At 42.0% G+C, this 15,475-nt stretch overlaps 1 protein-coding gene across 11 annotated transcripts in view; it reads left to right on the top strand.

Annotated features, from left to right (window-relative positions):
- The window catches only part of CIT (citron rho-interacting serine/threonine kinase), a 211,848-nt gene that overhangs the window by 43,257 nt on the left and 153,116 nt on the right, over positions 1 to 15,475 (top strand). The window contains exon 1 of one of the 11 annotated variants that reach the window (XM_019753968.2): positions 14,615 to 14,660. The exons of the other annotated variants lie outside the window; for them this stretch is intronic. The gene's annotated coding sequence lies outside the window, so the exon portion shown is untranslated. Of the gene's footprint in view, positions 1 to 14,614; positions 14,661 to 15,475 lie in introns of those variants that run through there. 11 annotated transcript variants of the gene reach the window in all.

The raw sequence follows: 15,475 nt of genomic DNA on the forward strand, positions 1-15,475 counted from the left end.
CACCCTCTCTCCCAGACTGGCTTGGTGGGTGCCCATGGCAGGAGGTATCCATCATTGGGAGCAGCTAAGAGGGCGGTGAACTTGAGAGGTAACCTGATGCTTCTTGGTGGGTGTGAACTGGAGGAATAAAAGCAGCAGTCATAGTGGTGATGGTGATACCTGCACGTACACGTAGTTACATTCCCAGAGACAGGCGTGCCCCACTGTGGGGGCAGGGGGTACCCAAGTGGCACAGTGAGGGTGACGTGCCCAGTACAGTAGCAGTGTGGACTCTCAGTATTTGGAGGGGAGATAGACAGGAGAAAGAGTAGGAAGGAGCAGGTAAGAAGATGAGAGAATCACCCAAGATTGTCCTCAATTGTGTGTCAAATGCTGTTCTTGAGTTAAAGGATTCGTGGCATAGAACAGTCCAGCTGTCAGTCAGGCGGATGGAGTCATCCCCTTTTAAACACAATGATCATTTAAACCAAGGTGATGTTGGCAGCTGATTTGGACAACATGGAGGACAGACTCTAAGATGGCTCCCATGATTTCCTTCTCCTGGGGTTCCTGTCCTAGCATGACCCCTCCCCTTGAATGTGGGTGAGACCTGTGACTGCCTTCTAACCCAGAGAACATGGTGAAAGTAATGGGTTGTCGCATGGGTGATGAAATTGCCTAAGATTGTAACGTCTGCCTGGCTGCATGACTGTCTTCTTTGCTGGCTTTGAGGAAGCAAGCGGCTGTCTTGTGAGATTCTCTGTGGATGGGGCCGCAAGACAAGAAACTGAGGGCAGCCTCCACTGACAGACAACAAGAAGCTACAGATGCAGCTTTCAAGGAGCCGAAGCTGCCGGCAGCCACATGAGCTTAAAAGCAGATCCTTCCCCGGTCCAACCTCGCTATGAGACCGCTGCCTTGGCTGAAACCTTGATTGCAGCATTTGGCTCAGCCACACTTGGACGCCCGCCCCACGGAAACTGTGAGATAACAAACATTTGTTGTTTCGCGTTGCTAACTTTGTGGCAATATCATTACGCAGCAGTAGATAACGAATACAGACGGACCTGAGTGATCCGCTCCACTTACTCTGCAGCAGGCACTCAGGCAAACCTTATAGGGTTGTTCTCATGTTATTGACTAGCAGCAAATAGAGAGACACTCCAGTGGTTCAGAAAACAAGACTGTCTCCACCAATTCCCATGGAGAGATAGGCCCCAGTTTCTGTCATTGATTGGCTGCCGTGAATATTTCCAATAAATTCAAATCGTAATAATTTCTTGATCCTTGAAGAATCATAGTTACACACAGAGAAAAACTGCTAGAAGATCTCAGACGTATGTATTACCTTTCTGTTAGTGCTGGAAATGATTTTTACTTGGCAAAGGAAAGTGAGCTGGGAATTACTCTCCTGAAGCCACAAAGCCTTCATTTTCCAAGTCGGCCTTTTAGAGCCGGCGAATGGGGAGCAGAGAGAAAACTAGCTCAGAAGAGTGATTATCTGCCAACCACGTCACCCCTTAACAAGAAATTTCAATTCTAAAAATATACCATCGAGCATACCAATTGAAAGAAAAATGTCTTAACGGTTGTGGAAAATCGCTATGCCCAGAAAAATTGGTCACATTAAGGACTGTCTTACTTTTGTCTGCAGTGAATACAAAATGTGTTGAAGCACCATCCCATTGTTCTCCCTTTTCAAGCGTTTCATTCTAAATAACAGCGAACTGTGGGAGTTTACAAAATCAATTCATCCGTATTCTCCGCTTTCAGCTCAGTGTGTACTGGCATCTACCATCTGATGTTTGCACATTTCCCCGTTTACATCCCTAGAATTTATTTCAGTTTACAGGTGGCCCTTGTCTGTATGCCGTGAAATTGTATATTCTTGGAGCCCTCCGTGATAAAAGAGCATCCTAAAGGAATTTGAACCTCTTGCTTGCCTTTTGTATAAGAATGACTCTGAAGGAGGAGGCAGCGGGACTCAAAGCTGAGAATAGAAAAAGGTTCATGGACCCCACATTCCAAAGAGAAAAGACCCCACAATTGGGGTCTCCCTTTTCTATAAGAAGGAACCAAACTCCTTTGCTTCCTGCAGCCTTACTCTAACCCTTGACACCCATCCCAGGCTGTGTGGGGGGTGGAGACAGGGCAAAGACTGGCTCCCTGTGGGGCAGCTTTCTCAGAGATGGAGGTTGGAGGGTGCCTACCAGAAGAGAAAACTGGAGGCATCTTGTTCCCAGGGGGACTAGGGTGGCCACCTATTTGGGCATCAGGTGAATGGATTCTCATAGCTTATGCTTGTTTTCTTAGCTGGTCTCATGCATTTATTCTTCCCAAAGAATTTTATTTTCAGTTTCTTAAGTCTCTGCCATGCCTCTCCCCCAAACCCTGACGTTGGGGGTTTTCTTGAATTGCTTTTGAATTGGAATTACATTTCACTTTTTCAACTTTATCGAGGAATACTTTACATACAATAAATGCACCATTTTAGGGATACGTTAGGATGAGTTTTGACAAATGTATACACCGTGTAATCACCAGGGAAGTCAAGCTACTGAACATTCTCATCAGCCTCTGAAAGGTCCTTTTGCAATTAGTCTCCACCCCCCACCCCAGCCGCTTTCTTTCACTTTTCCCCCTTTCGAGAATGTTATATAAAACCAGTCATACAGTACAGACTCTTTTGTGGCATAATGGTCTTGAGATTTATCCATGTTGTTGCATTTATCTGTAGTTCATTCCTTCTTATTGCTGCATAGAATTTCATTGTATGGGTGGATGTGCCACACGGTTTGTTTATCCTGCTTTTTATTTTTATGTTAATTTGGGAAGAAAAGGAATTCTGACAGTGTTGTTCCTGTTTAGGAGCAAGCCATACTTCTCGATTTTTCTTAACTCAAATCTTGTTTTTCTGTCTGTAGTCAAGCTTATTAGTTTTCTTTCGGTGGCCTCTGCTCTGCTCTTTTCCTGTCGAGTTTATTTCTAGGAACTTGGTATTTTGTTGTAACTGGAATGGAATCTTTTCTCCTTCACATTAGCTCAATATTTATTGCTGGTATAATGGAAAGTTATTGATTTTTTCTGTACATTCATCTTACATTGGGCTGTCGTTTGGAACTCTTGTTGGTTCTTATAATTTCTTAGTTGTGTTCTCTTGAATTTTTTAGGTTTACAGTCCTATCTAATGATAACATTATCTCCTTTACTAAGAATGATACTTATGCCTTTTCCTTACTCTTGTGATCTCTGAAAAGAGGGAGGAAAAGGGAGGGAAATGGCTGGGTGCACAGGCAGAGAGGCAGAGAGAGGGGGCAAACTGAAGAAGTTGAGCTCTCACTGTTGGGTGGGGCATGAATGAAGGAAATGGATACCTTGCAACTTAGCCAGGGGTGTGAGCTGAGGGGAGGGTGGTTGGGAACATCCAAGTAGGTGTCCATTTCCTAGATCAGAAAAGTGTGTAACGTGGGGCCTGTCCTCCTAGTTTCTAATCTCTGCCCCAAACATCAGAGGAGTTTTAAAGAAAGAAGGGTGAACAGCATGAAAAAGCAGACCCTGCTCCTCCGCATTCCGCAGCCCAGCCTATTCTGGAGGGTGGGGGAGGCGAAGTATCAGCTGGCCCTGCAGGGACTTTGTGAAAACTCGAAGAACCCTGAAAGCTATGGGCTTTGCTAGGGATGTCTTTAAAGGGTGGAAAAGGGAGAGTCGATAGACAGTGGTTGAAGAAAGAGAATGGAAGAAAATAAAATTATTTCTTTTTTGGACAGATTGTTCAACAAACCAGTTACATTTAAAATGTCAGCTGCACTTCTATTGTTCCTATTTTAGGAAAGGTTGCAATTAAAAGGACACTGGGGAAGGCATTGTCATTTGGGGTGAAAGCCCATCTATATAATCTTTGTAAAAGCATCCCTTTCTGCTTTGGACTTGGATTTTGCCTTTCATGGCAGTGCTAGACGGGCATCACCAGGTAAATAAGTATCACCAAGGACTGTTAGGACAGGCACTAGTGAAAGTGAGGGCTGAACCTGCAGTTACCCCGTTGGGCCACTAGATGGCGCGTCTGCTTCAGTGAGGCAAAATGCCGAGTAAGCAATGGCGCTTTAGGCACTTGAAATAAAAGGAAGCCAGTGATGGAAGTAATTTTGAAAGCGGGAGACGAAAGGCGATTGGAAGTGAAATATAGGTGTTTGTTACACAGTGTGGAATGAGTGTGACCTGGAGAAATGCCTGCATTTCATATGAAAATTTTCTGTTGCTAAAACAAGGAAAGTAAAAATAAGTAGGCGCTACCACTCATACCCATTAAGATGGCTATTATTATTTAAAAAAAAAAAAGCACAGAAACTAGGTGAAGTTGTGGAGAAATTGGAGCCCTGATGCATTGCTTGTAGAAATGTAAAATGGTGTAGCTTCTGTGGGAAAGTTTGGCAGTTCTCCAAAAACCTAAATGTAGCATTATCATATGATCCAGCAATTCTACTCCCAGGTGTATACACAAAAGAACTGAATGCAGGGACTCAGATACTTGTATGACTGTCTTATAGCAGCATTATTCATAAGAGCCAGAAGGTGGAAACAACCCAAGGATCCATCAACAGCTGAGTGGATAAACAAAGTGTGGCATATCCATGCAATGGAATATTACTCAGTCATAAAAAGGAATGACGTTCCTGATACATGTTACCAAAAAATGTGGTTGAACCTTGTAAACACTATGCTAAGTGAAATAAACCAGACACAAACGATAACCATTCTGTGATTCCACTTATGTGAGGTCCCTGGAATAGGCAAATTGATACAGACAGAAAGAATAGAGGTTACCGGGGGGCTGGGAAGAGGGGGTAATGGGGAGTTATTGTGTAATGGGTACAGAATTTCAGTTTTGCAAGATGAAAAGCACCCTGGAGATGGATGGTGGTGATAGTTGCACAAGAATATGAATGTATTTAATGCCACTGAACTGTACCTTTTAAAATGGTTAAGTTTTGTGTTAGGTGTATTTAACCATACTTTAAAAATAAATGGGAAAAAAAAAGATCTATGTAAGGCTGGACAGTGTCTTCGCCAATTTATACAAGCCCCCAATGAGAGATCTTGGGGCTTTCTGCAAAGTGATGCTAATGAACAACAGAATACATCTTTTCCTACCCACCTTGTGTTTTGTGTTTCCTTTCTTCTCAAAGTCCTCCCATCTAGGTTTGCTTTTTGGGATTGAACAGCCTCTGTCAACACCCACGTATGGAAAGCTGAAATAATTTATACTGCAGGCTCTCCGAGTGTTTTTACTTTATTAGACGTTGAGAAATAAAGAGAACACTGCAAAGCTGTCTGACAGCAGGAATAGAAAAGTGCAATCCAATATTATTTATTGTGGAAAAGACCAACCCAGTTAATTTTTTTTTTTTAGGTGCTCCTATGTTGGGTGGATAGATATTTACTAGGGTTATGTCCTCTTGTTGGATCCATCTCTTTATTATTATGTAGTGCTTACCTTTGTATTTTAATATATTCTTCTTTTTAAGGTCTATTTTGTCAGATATAAGTACTGCTATTCCAGCTTTTTTCTCATTGCCTTTTGCATGAAATCTCTTACTCCAACCCTTCACTTTCAGCCTGTGTGTGTCTTTTGATCTGAGGTGAGTCTCTTGTTTTCTTATCCACTCAGCCACCCTATGTCTTTTGATTGGAGCATTTAATCAATTTACATTTAAAGTGATTATTGATACGTACATAGTTATTGCCATTTTGTTATTTGTAGTTAGATTGTTTTCATCTTTATCTTACAGAAGCCCTTTTAATATTTCCTGCATTGCTGGCTTGGTAGTAATGAATTTCTTTAACTTATCCTTTTCTGGGAAGCTCTTGATCTCTCCTTCAATTTTAAATGATCGCCTTGCTGGATAAAGCAATCTAGGTTGTAGGCCTTTGTTTTTCATCACTTTGAATACCTCCTGCCCCTCCCTTCTGGCCTGTAAAGTTTCTGTAGAAAAGTCATTTGATAGTCTTATGGGAGTTCCCTTGTATGTAACCTTCTGTCATTCTCTTGCTGCTTTTAGGATTCTCTCTTTGTCTTTAACCTTTGCCATTTTAACTATAATGTGTTTTGGTGTGAACCTGTTTGGGTTCACCCTGGTTGGAACTCTCTGCACTTCCTGGGCTTGTATGTTGGTTTTCTTCACCAGGTTAGGGAAGTTTTTTGGACATTATTACGTCAAATATGTTCTCAATCCCTTGCCTCCTCTCTTCGCCTTCTGGTATTCCTATGATGCGCACGTTGTTGCGCTTGATGTTATCCCAGAGGTCTCTTAAACCATTTTTGTTGTTTTTTATTCTTTTTTCTTTTTGTTGTTCCACTTGGGTGATCTCTGCTAACTTGTCTTCTAAGTCGCTGACTCGATCCTCTGCCTCATTTAACCTACTGGTAATTCCTTCAAGTGTGTTCTTTATTTCAATTATTGTATTTAGTTCTAACTGGTTGTTCGTTATGATTTCTCTATCCTTCTTTATGTCGTCACTAAGCTTCTTAAACATTCTTATCATCAGTGTTCTGAACTCAGTCTCTGATAGTTTGGTTCCCTCTATTTCATTTTGTTCCAATTCTGGAGGTCTCTTCTGTTCTTTTATTTAGGACATGTTTCTTTGTTTCCCCATTCTGGCTGACTCTCTGTGTTTGCTTCGGTGTATTAGGTAGATCCCCTAGGGTTCTTGGTCTTTGCTGGGTGGCCTTATGTAGTATGTGTCCTTTATATTTGACTTGCACCACTTCCCTATTCTCCTGTGCATGTGCTCCAAAGGTGACCCTTGTGTTGTGTATATTGTCCTGTTAAAGTTGGGCTTTCATTGCTTTTGGCTTTTGGTCAGTAGGTGGGATTGACTCCTAGGCTGACTAGCTGTGAGACTAGGCTCTGCCCACAGTGGATGATTTACTGCGTGAGGGTTGACCACTAAAATGAGGCTTGGTCTCTATGGGCTCTTGTGCTTGTAGAGGATTCCCTCTGGGTGTGTCACTTGTAAGTCAAACCAGGTAATACTCTGGTTTGGTCTGGAGTTGCTCTCTGGGTGTGTTGAATCTTCCAACCGAGTTAGTTTTAGAGAATGAAATTATGAAGACAATTCTTTTTTCACAACTAAGCTTTGTAGTCATTAAAAAAAAAGTACCTTTACCTTATCTCTCACTATTCTTGCCTGTACTAATTCTTCTTCAACCTTGCTGGTTGTGGGAGGCCCAACAGGGGCCCCTCAAAGATGTCCATGTCCTAATCCTCAGAACCTGTGAATATGTTACATGGCAAAAAGGACTAAAATTTTTTTTAAGTAAAACTTAAATCAGAGTGGTTTTTCACCTGAACTTTAAATCTAGTACTTTACTGAAAGCATAGGTGCATTTGTTCATTCATGCACACATTAATTCAGAGAATATCAGTTGATCGAGGGCCTACCAAGGTCCAGACACTGTGCGAGGTACTGAAGATGATGTCTGGGAGCAAGATGGGCATGACCTTTGCCTTCCTGCAGCTAGAGTGTGGGTGGGCATAGGAGAGGGATTTAAAAATACCGGGGGTGCCAAAAAAAAAGTATATACGTGACTTGTATTAATCTTTTGTTATTGGTATATATTGAGTATTGCAGTTTTCATGCAGTTTTCCTTTCTTAAAATGTGTATACATTTGGGCCAAAAAAATGTATACACATTTTAAGAAAGGAAAACTGTATGATAACTGTAATGCTCGATATATACCAATAACAAAAGATGAGTCCAAGTCACATTTGACTTCTGCAATGACAAGAGGTGCTCACAGTGGTTCCCATCAGCGTCCAGACACTTCTGATGACGGCGAACTACTGCTTGAACAGCGCTGACCAAAGTGTCCACTTTATACATTTTTTTGGCACCCCCACTACATTAGATAGACAAGAAGGGTAGAGAGCCAATTAAAAAATAAGGTCATTATTACATGCAGACCTAACATAAATCTCAACGAAAGGGATGGGACAATATTCCCAGGACCAGGTGTCTGGCTTCTTGGAGCTCAGCCAAGGCGCGAGACACAGTTTATAACAAGTATATGCTTGCATTGATTTTGAGAGATTGACTTTCATCTAATCTCTTTTGAGTACGGGTTTTCCAGTCCACTGTCAATAATAATCATATTAACTATCCAGAGAGAAAGGAGCTGGACCACTGTAGGAAATTTTCTTAAGATTCCATTTGTTTTGGGCTGTGTTAGGTTTACATCAATATTGAGAAGAAGATACAGAGATCTTTCATAGATGCCCTGTCCCCACGCAGGCACAGCCGCCCCCATGATCAATATCTCCCACCAGAGTGTGATGTTTGTTACAATGGATGAACCCACACTGACACATCATTATCACCTAATGTCCATAGTTTCCATTCGGATCACTCTCGGTGTTGTACATTCTGTGGGTTTGGACAAATGTATAATGACGTGTACCCACCGTTACAGTGTCACACAGAAGAGTTTCCTTGCCTTAAAATTCCCTGTTCTCTGTCTGGTTACTCCTTCCTCCTCCCTAATCCCTGGTAAACACTGACATTTTTACTGTCTCCATAGTTTTGTGTTTCCCAGAATGTCATATTGTTGGAGTCACACAGTATGTAGCCTTTTCAGACTGGATTCTTTCACTTAATAATATACATTTAAGGTTCCTCCGTGTCTTTTCATGGCTTGATAGCTCATTTCTTTTTAGCACTGAGTAATATTCCATTGTCTGTATGGACCTTAGTTTATTTATCCATTCACTTGCTGAAGGATATCTCGGTTGCTTCCAAATTTATTTTGGCAATTATGAATACAGCTGCTGTAAACAACTGTGTGCAAGTTTTTGGGTGGATATACGTTTTTAGCTCCTTTGGGTAAATACCAAGGAGTGTGATTGCTGGACTGTGTGGTAAGAGTATGTTTAGTTTTGTGTGAAACTGCCAAGCTGTCTTCCAAAGTGGCTGTACCATTTTGCATTCTCACCCGCAATGAATGAGAGTTCCTGTTGCTCCACGTCCTCACCGGGACTTGGTGTTGTCAGTGTGCCAGGTTTTGGTCATTGTAATGGGTGTGTAGGGGTACCTCATTGTTGTTTTAATTTGCATTTCCCTGATGACATATTATGTGGAGCATCTTTTCATATGCTTATTTGCCCTCTACCTATCTCTTTTTGATGAGGTGTCTGTTAAGCTCTTTGGAAATTGGGTTGTTTGTTTTCTTATTTTGTTTTTTGTTTTTGTTCCTCACTTCTTCTTCCCCCCCCCCCTCCGGTTCAAGCCATTGTTTCTCAGTCTAGTTGTGTAGGACACAGCTCCTTGGCCCATGCTGGTGTGATGAGCCTTGCGCTCCCCTTGGCTGAGGCAATTGTCGGTCGGCCGCTCACAGTGGCTCTCGCCGGCTGCCGGCCACTCACACTGGCCTCTGGCAGCTCCTGGCAGCAGGGCAGCCCACACCAACCTCTGGCTGCTCATGGCAGCCCAGCTCCAGGAAGAGCCATTGTTCACAATCTTAGCTGTAAAGGACGCAGCTCACTGGCCCATGTGGGAATCGAACTGGCGACCTCGGCATTAGGAGCACGGCGCTCCAACCGCCTGAGCCATTGGGCTGGCCCTTTATAACATTTTTGAAGAAACATAATTAACTGACAGGTCTAAGCATCCTAGAGTAATTGTCTCGATTCAAATGGCAGGAAGGCTAATTGTCATTTAATTGAGTTTTGAAAATTTATCTTTCCTTATTAGAAGCTTTGTCTAAGGTCAAACAAGGGGAAAAAAACATAGATAGGAAATGATTCATTCCAACTTGGACAAAACATTGGAAAAGTAATGGTGTCAGAATGAAACTTGTAACAATCAGTTAAAATTTTCATAACCTTTAAAATCTGAAAAATGTGTTTGGATTTGTTTGTGAGCTCTGTTGGTTTACATAAAGTATATTTAATGTATTTGTTGGGAATTTTCACTTCATACAGTTACAACAGTTCTCAACCCAGGATGAGTTTGCCTCCCACCCCAGGGGACATTTGGCAATGTTTGGAGACATTTTTGGTTGTTACAACTGGGGGTGTGTGCTAGTAGGTGGAGCCCAGGGATACCCCTAATCATTCTACAATGCCCAGGATAGTGCTCTACAACAAAGAATTATCTGGACCAAAATGTCAGTATTGTCCAAGATGAGAAATCCTGAGTTATAATGACGTTTCATATTTAATTACTCATTTTAGAGTTTTTTACATTAGAAAATTGAGATAATTGACATACCATAAAGTTCACACTTCCACTTTACAAGTCAGTGGTTTTGAGTATATTCACAAAGTTGTGTAACTATCAGCATTGCTGTCTAATTCTAGGACATTTTCACCCCCCCTTACTCATTAGCAGTCACTCCTCATTCCTCCATCTTCCCAGTCCCTGGCAATTACTAGTCTGCCTTCTGTCTCAATGGATTTACCTCTTCTAGACATTTCATGCAAGTGGAATCATGTAATATGTGGCCTTTTGCATCTGGATTCTTTCACTGAGCATGATGTGTTTGAGATTCATCCATGCTGTAGCGTGTGTCAGTGGTTCATTCCTGTTTATGGCAGAATAATATTCCATTGCTTGGATATACCACCTTTGTTTATCCATTCATTTGTTGGTGGACATTTGATTAGTTTCTATTTTTGTGCTACTAAGAATGCCAAATGCTGTTAGGAACATTTGTGTACAGGTTTTTGTGCGGTTTTATGTTCTAATTTCTCTTGGGGTATGTACCTAGTGGTGAAATTGTTGGGTCACATGGTTACTCGGTGTTTAATTTTTTGAGGAGCTGCCAAACTGTTTTCCAAAGTGACTCTATAATTTTACATTCCCACCTGCAGTGTAGGAGGGTTCAATCTTTTTCACATCTTCACCAGTAGTCCGTGTCAGCTGTCTTTTTGATTGTAGCCCTCCTAGCGGTTATGCGGTGGTATCTCATCGTGGCTTTGATTAACACTTTCCTAATGACTCAGGATGTGCAGCATCTTTTTATGGGCTTATTGGACACTCGCGTATCTTTGAAGAACTGTCTATTCAAATCTTTTGCATATTTTAAAATTTGGTTATTTGTCTTTTTATTATTGAGTTGTAAGAATTCTTTGTATATTCTGGATACTAGACCCTTATCAGACATTTGATTTCGATTTACAATATTTTCTCTCAGTCGGTGGGGTTGCTGGCTTTAGATTTTACAAAGCGTGTTTCACATTGCTTAGCTCTTCATGTCACAATAACTAGACGTCAATTTAGGCTCAAAGAGGCTAAGTGATGTGTGGTTCTCAAATTTCAAGAGCTTTAAAAAGCTATATCTTTGTACCACTTAGACTGTTTACTTAACATTTTCTTTATTCACTTACAATTTTTTTTCTTAAATTACCTCTTTTTGCCTCACCCCAAGTGATATAATCTATGAAATAACTGGTTTGATGGCCTAGCAATAGTTCCCCTTGACACACAGTAAAATACATAATTTTAAAAAATGACATTTGTATGTGACCTGAAAGTATCTCTCATACTAGCTGTGGGGACATAATTTTGGGAAACAGGTAATACCTGGGATATGGCTTGCTCTTAGAAAGCACTCAGCGAGTGGTAATTATTTTTATTATTTCGAAGTTGCCTGCAGCTAAAATAGTTGGAGGAACTCTTTCTTGCCGAAGGGACCAGAATAGCTTTGTCTCTTGATGTCTAGAATGGGGTTAGCTTCTCAGATTCTTTTTCTGTCCTTTGGGAGGATGGTATGGTACAATTCTTAATGTCCCACTGAGTCTTGTAATCATTCATCCTATCTCTTTAAGGTGCCTTGGCATATCTCTGGTTGTGTTATCTCCCAGTTGAACGCTCTGAGGGCAATCCCATTTCTTTAATTTTCACATTTCGGGTATTTGCTGTCACACACCACCTGTCCCTTGGTTGCCACAGCCCTCTGTAGTCTCTCCACTGCCACAGGAACATATCACAGTATTTCACAATTATTTGCTTACAGCTCTATTTCCCCACCATACTCGGCTTTTCAAAAACAGGCAAGGTGGGTGTCCTTTCCATTTTGGTACCTCCAGTGTGTGGCACAATAAATGTGTTCTGACTAAATGAATAATTAAATGTAAGAACATCATAATGTCCTTCATTATGACTCAGTTACGATGATCTTCCAGAATCTTCATCACAGCAATCATCATGGATTCATGTTCGGCATGCAATTGGTCATTGTTTGATTTTGTGCAAGAAACATAAGGTTTCTATCAGTCTGGTTTTAATGACAATTCATCCTGTTTGGCAGTGGCTTATCCTTTTAGTATTGGCACAGCCACTATTGGTCCATTCTTATTTTCTTCCCCCCGACACTTTCTTGCAGTTACTACCCCTAAAAGAAAAGTGGTAGAGTTCATGTGGTTTTTGCTTTATGTTTCTTTATTCATTTTGTTTGTTGTTTATTCCCTGTCTTGTTTCATCAAGGATTTTGCAAAGGCCAGTAATTGTTCTAATGGGAAATTATTAATAGGATATCTAGGCAGGATTCAGGACAGCGCAAAACGGTTGTTAGCACTGTGTTCTAATTTAGGATGAATAAATTGCAAGATTCTGGTAAAGGCTTCTATTTGTGATATCCAGAAACTAACAGATTTGTTGGACTAGAAAAATCAGCAGAAGCATTGACTAGCTTCACCTTGACAGCTTTCCTGAGAGTCTTTATATCAAGTCAACAAAAACTGGCTACAGCTCTTTTTGTGTCTCTCCTCACCTTGCCATCCTCAAACTTTTATCAAATGTCATTAGAAGCATTTACTTTGATATGTTTTTCTGGATTGGGTCAGCCCTTGCATCATGACAAAAGCAGGGGCTGGAAGAATCTCTAATGTCTTCCGAGAAGCAGGTTTTGTGTAGATCAAAGGATTTGGAATCAGATAGTCCCGGAGTTCCAAACCCAGCCCCACCACCTAAAGATGACTGACTCAAGATTAGTCACTTCCCCACTCTCTGCTTCACTATGTAAAACATGGATTATAGTTCCTCTCTCTCAGGGTTGTGGTAAGGAAAATGAGATAAAGTACATGAGAAAGAAAGTAGGGGGTCTTGATAAATAGTAGCTATCATTACTGTCCTAGGAATGAATAGCAAGTTATGTTTGGGTGAAAAAACTGTATTAAACAAGTCTATAGCTTTCGTTTTGTACTGACGTGTGTGTGCATGTGTGACTGTGATAACACATCATCTGTTCTATTTGGTGTAGGGATCGGAAGGGACTGCCTCCTCCTTAAATATTTTTATATACCTAAATAGAACATATATACATGCAATTTAATAATTATGAAACAAACCTGCATGTTATTACCACCCAGGTAAAGAAATAGATCATAGCCGCACCCTGAAAGGTTACCAACTCCAGGCAACCATGATCCTGATTTTTGCTTTCTTTATGGTTTTACTACCTTTATGTACATCCCTCCCTAAACAACATTGTTTTGTTTTGTCTGCTTTTGAAATTTACATTAATGAAATCATACTTCATTGTCTTATGTCTTTCATTCAGCATTGTTTTGAGACACATTATGTCACTGTCTCTGTCGTTTATTCCTTTTCATTGCTGTATGAAAGCACCACAACATAGAAAATTATCCTTTCTACTGCTGGACATTAGGGTTGCTTCCAATTTGGTTTTTTTTTTGCCGTTCTGCCACACAATACTATTTGTACATGTCTCCTAGTCTACATAATTAGGAGTTTCTCTAAGGTAAATACCCAGGAGTGAGTCATAGAATGTGCATGTCTTCAATTTTAGCAAATAGTGTTAAACTCCTTTTTTAGAAAACTGTACTAATTTCCACTCCCATCAGCTATGTATGAAGGCGTGTAGCTCCACTTCTTTGAAACAGACACCCCCCGCCCCTTTTTTTCTTTTTCCTAATCTGGGTGCATATTATTGTATCTCACTGTGGCTTCCTTATTTCGTGATTACGAATGAGGTGGAGCACGTTTTCGTATGTTCGTTGGCCATTTGGATTTCCTCCTTCGTGGAGTGTTTGTTAAGTCTCTTGCCTTTAACTTATTTTAAAATATCCTTTCAGACAGTCTCAATACCTTCACCTACTCGTTGCAGGACAGTTAGCCCAGAGATGGTATCGCGGAGGCAGGTGGAAGTTCAAGCTCAAAACATTTGCTGCCTCAGCTGTGTCACAGAACCTGTTGGTTTACCAAAGTAGCAAGTACTTCGACTTGAGCCAAAATTGAGGAACAAGACCAGGCAGAGAGGCCTGGCTATCTTCCTCATCGTGGCTATGAAAGCCGGGGACATCGCCCTGGCGACTTCCCTAGGGATCTTAGACACGAACAGACGCGTCCACAAACACTGTATCCTCCCTAACCGCCAATTTCAAACTTCCAAGACCTGCCTTGCCGGGTTTGCCCTTCTCTGTTTCCCATTGGTTATGAGTCAAAGGGAGAAACAACTTGATTGGCTTTCCCTTTCATTTCCTCCGTCCCTTTAAGGACTTGGTGGGGGGAGACTGGCTGAGATATAGTTGTCCATCATAGGAACGGACACTCTGATTGGTTTAGATACGGCTGGGTCCCGCCCACATCGTGCCCCTGGTTCAAACGCGGCGGCGGGAGACGCGGGGAGGAGCAGAGCTCAGACTGGCCGGGTCCTCTGAGGGTGAGTCTGAGCCCCCACCCCACGCCCAATTTTTCTCCACCCCACTCTGCAAGACCAGGAGAAGGGCTCCCTCCACCCACACCGATCTCGTGTTCCCTCCCGCAGTGGGGAGGGTGACGGCCCCGTCTCCAGGGCTACCGGGCGTCAGAAGGGTCTTCCCAGGCTGGTAGTGCGCGCGCCCACTCCCACGAGAGCCGAAAGGTCTTCCAGGAGGGTGCGCGGAGCAGGAGGAATTGTTTCTCTCTGAAGCTGGGTGGGGGCCTGTGGTGTTCTGCCCTGTCTCCTGTCAACGTTACTTGCATCATTCTGTCTAGTGGAGTCCGGCAGGTGCTAATTACCTGTGTGACCATAACAATTTACTTTAGTATCTTCGTAGTCTTTTATCCATCCATCACTTCCTGCTTCTGTTCCAGCTCCCTGGTATCCTTGCTGTTGATAGAGCAGGCCTAGTCCTGCCTCAGCACCTTAGCTCTGGCTGTTCCCTCTGCCTGGGGTACTTTTCTTTCTCTAGATAGCAGCGAGGCTTGCTGCTCACCCCTTCAGGTCTTGGTTCAAATGTTGTACTTTCTCAGTGAAGTCTACTCTGACTACACTGTAAAAAATTGCGTGTACACCCCCTGCCATACGCCCCAATTGCCCTCACCTTGCTGAAAAAATTTTTAACCCCCTAGCACTTATTTTCCAACATATTATGTAATTTGCTTGTTTTCATTCATTCATTCAAAAACTGTTAGCGCTTACTATGTGCCAGGCTGTGTGTGTACCCACTATGTAAGGATAAAAATCCTTGCCCAGTGGAGCTCACATTCGAAGGG

Source organism: Rhinolophus sinicus, linkage group LG16 (genome assembly GCF_036562045.2).
Source record: "Rhinolophus sinicus isolate RSC01 linkage group LG16, ASM3656204v1, whole genome shotgun sequence".
NCBI lineage: Eukaryota > Metazoa > Chordata > Mammalia > Chiroptera > Rhinolophidae > Rhinolophus > Rhinolophus sinicus.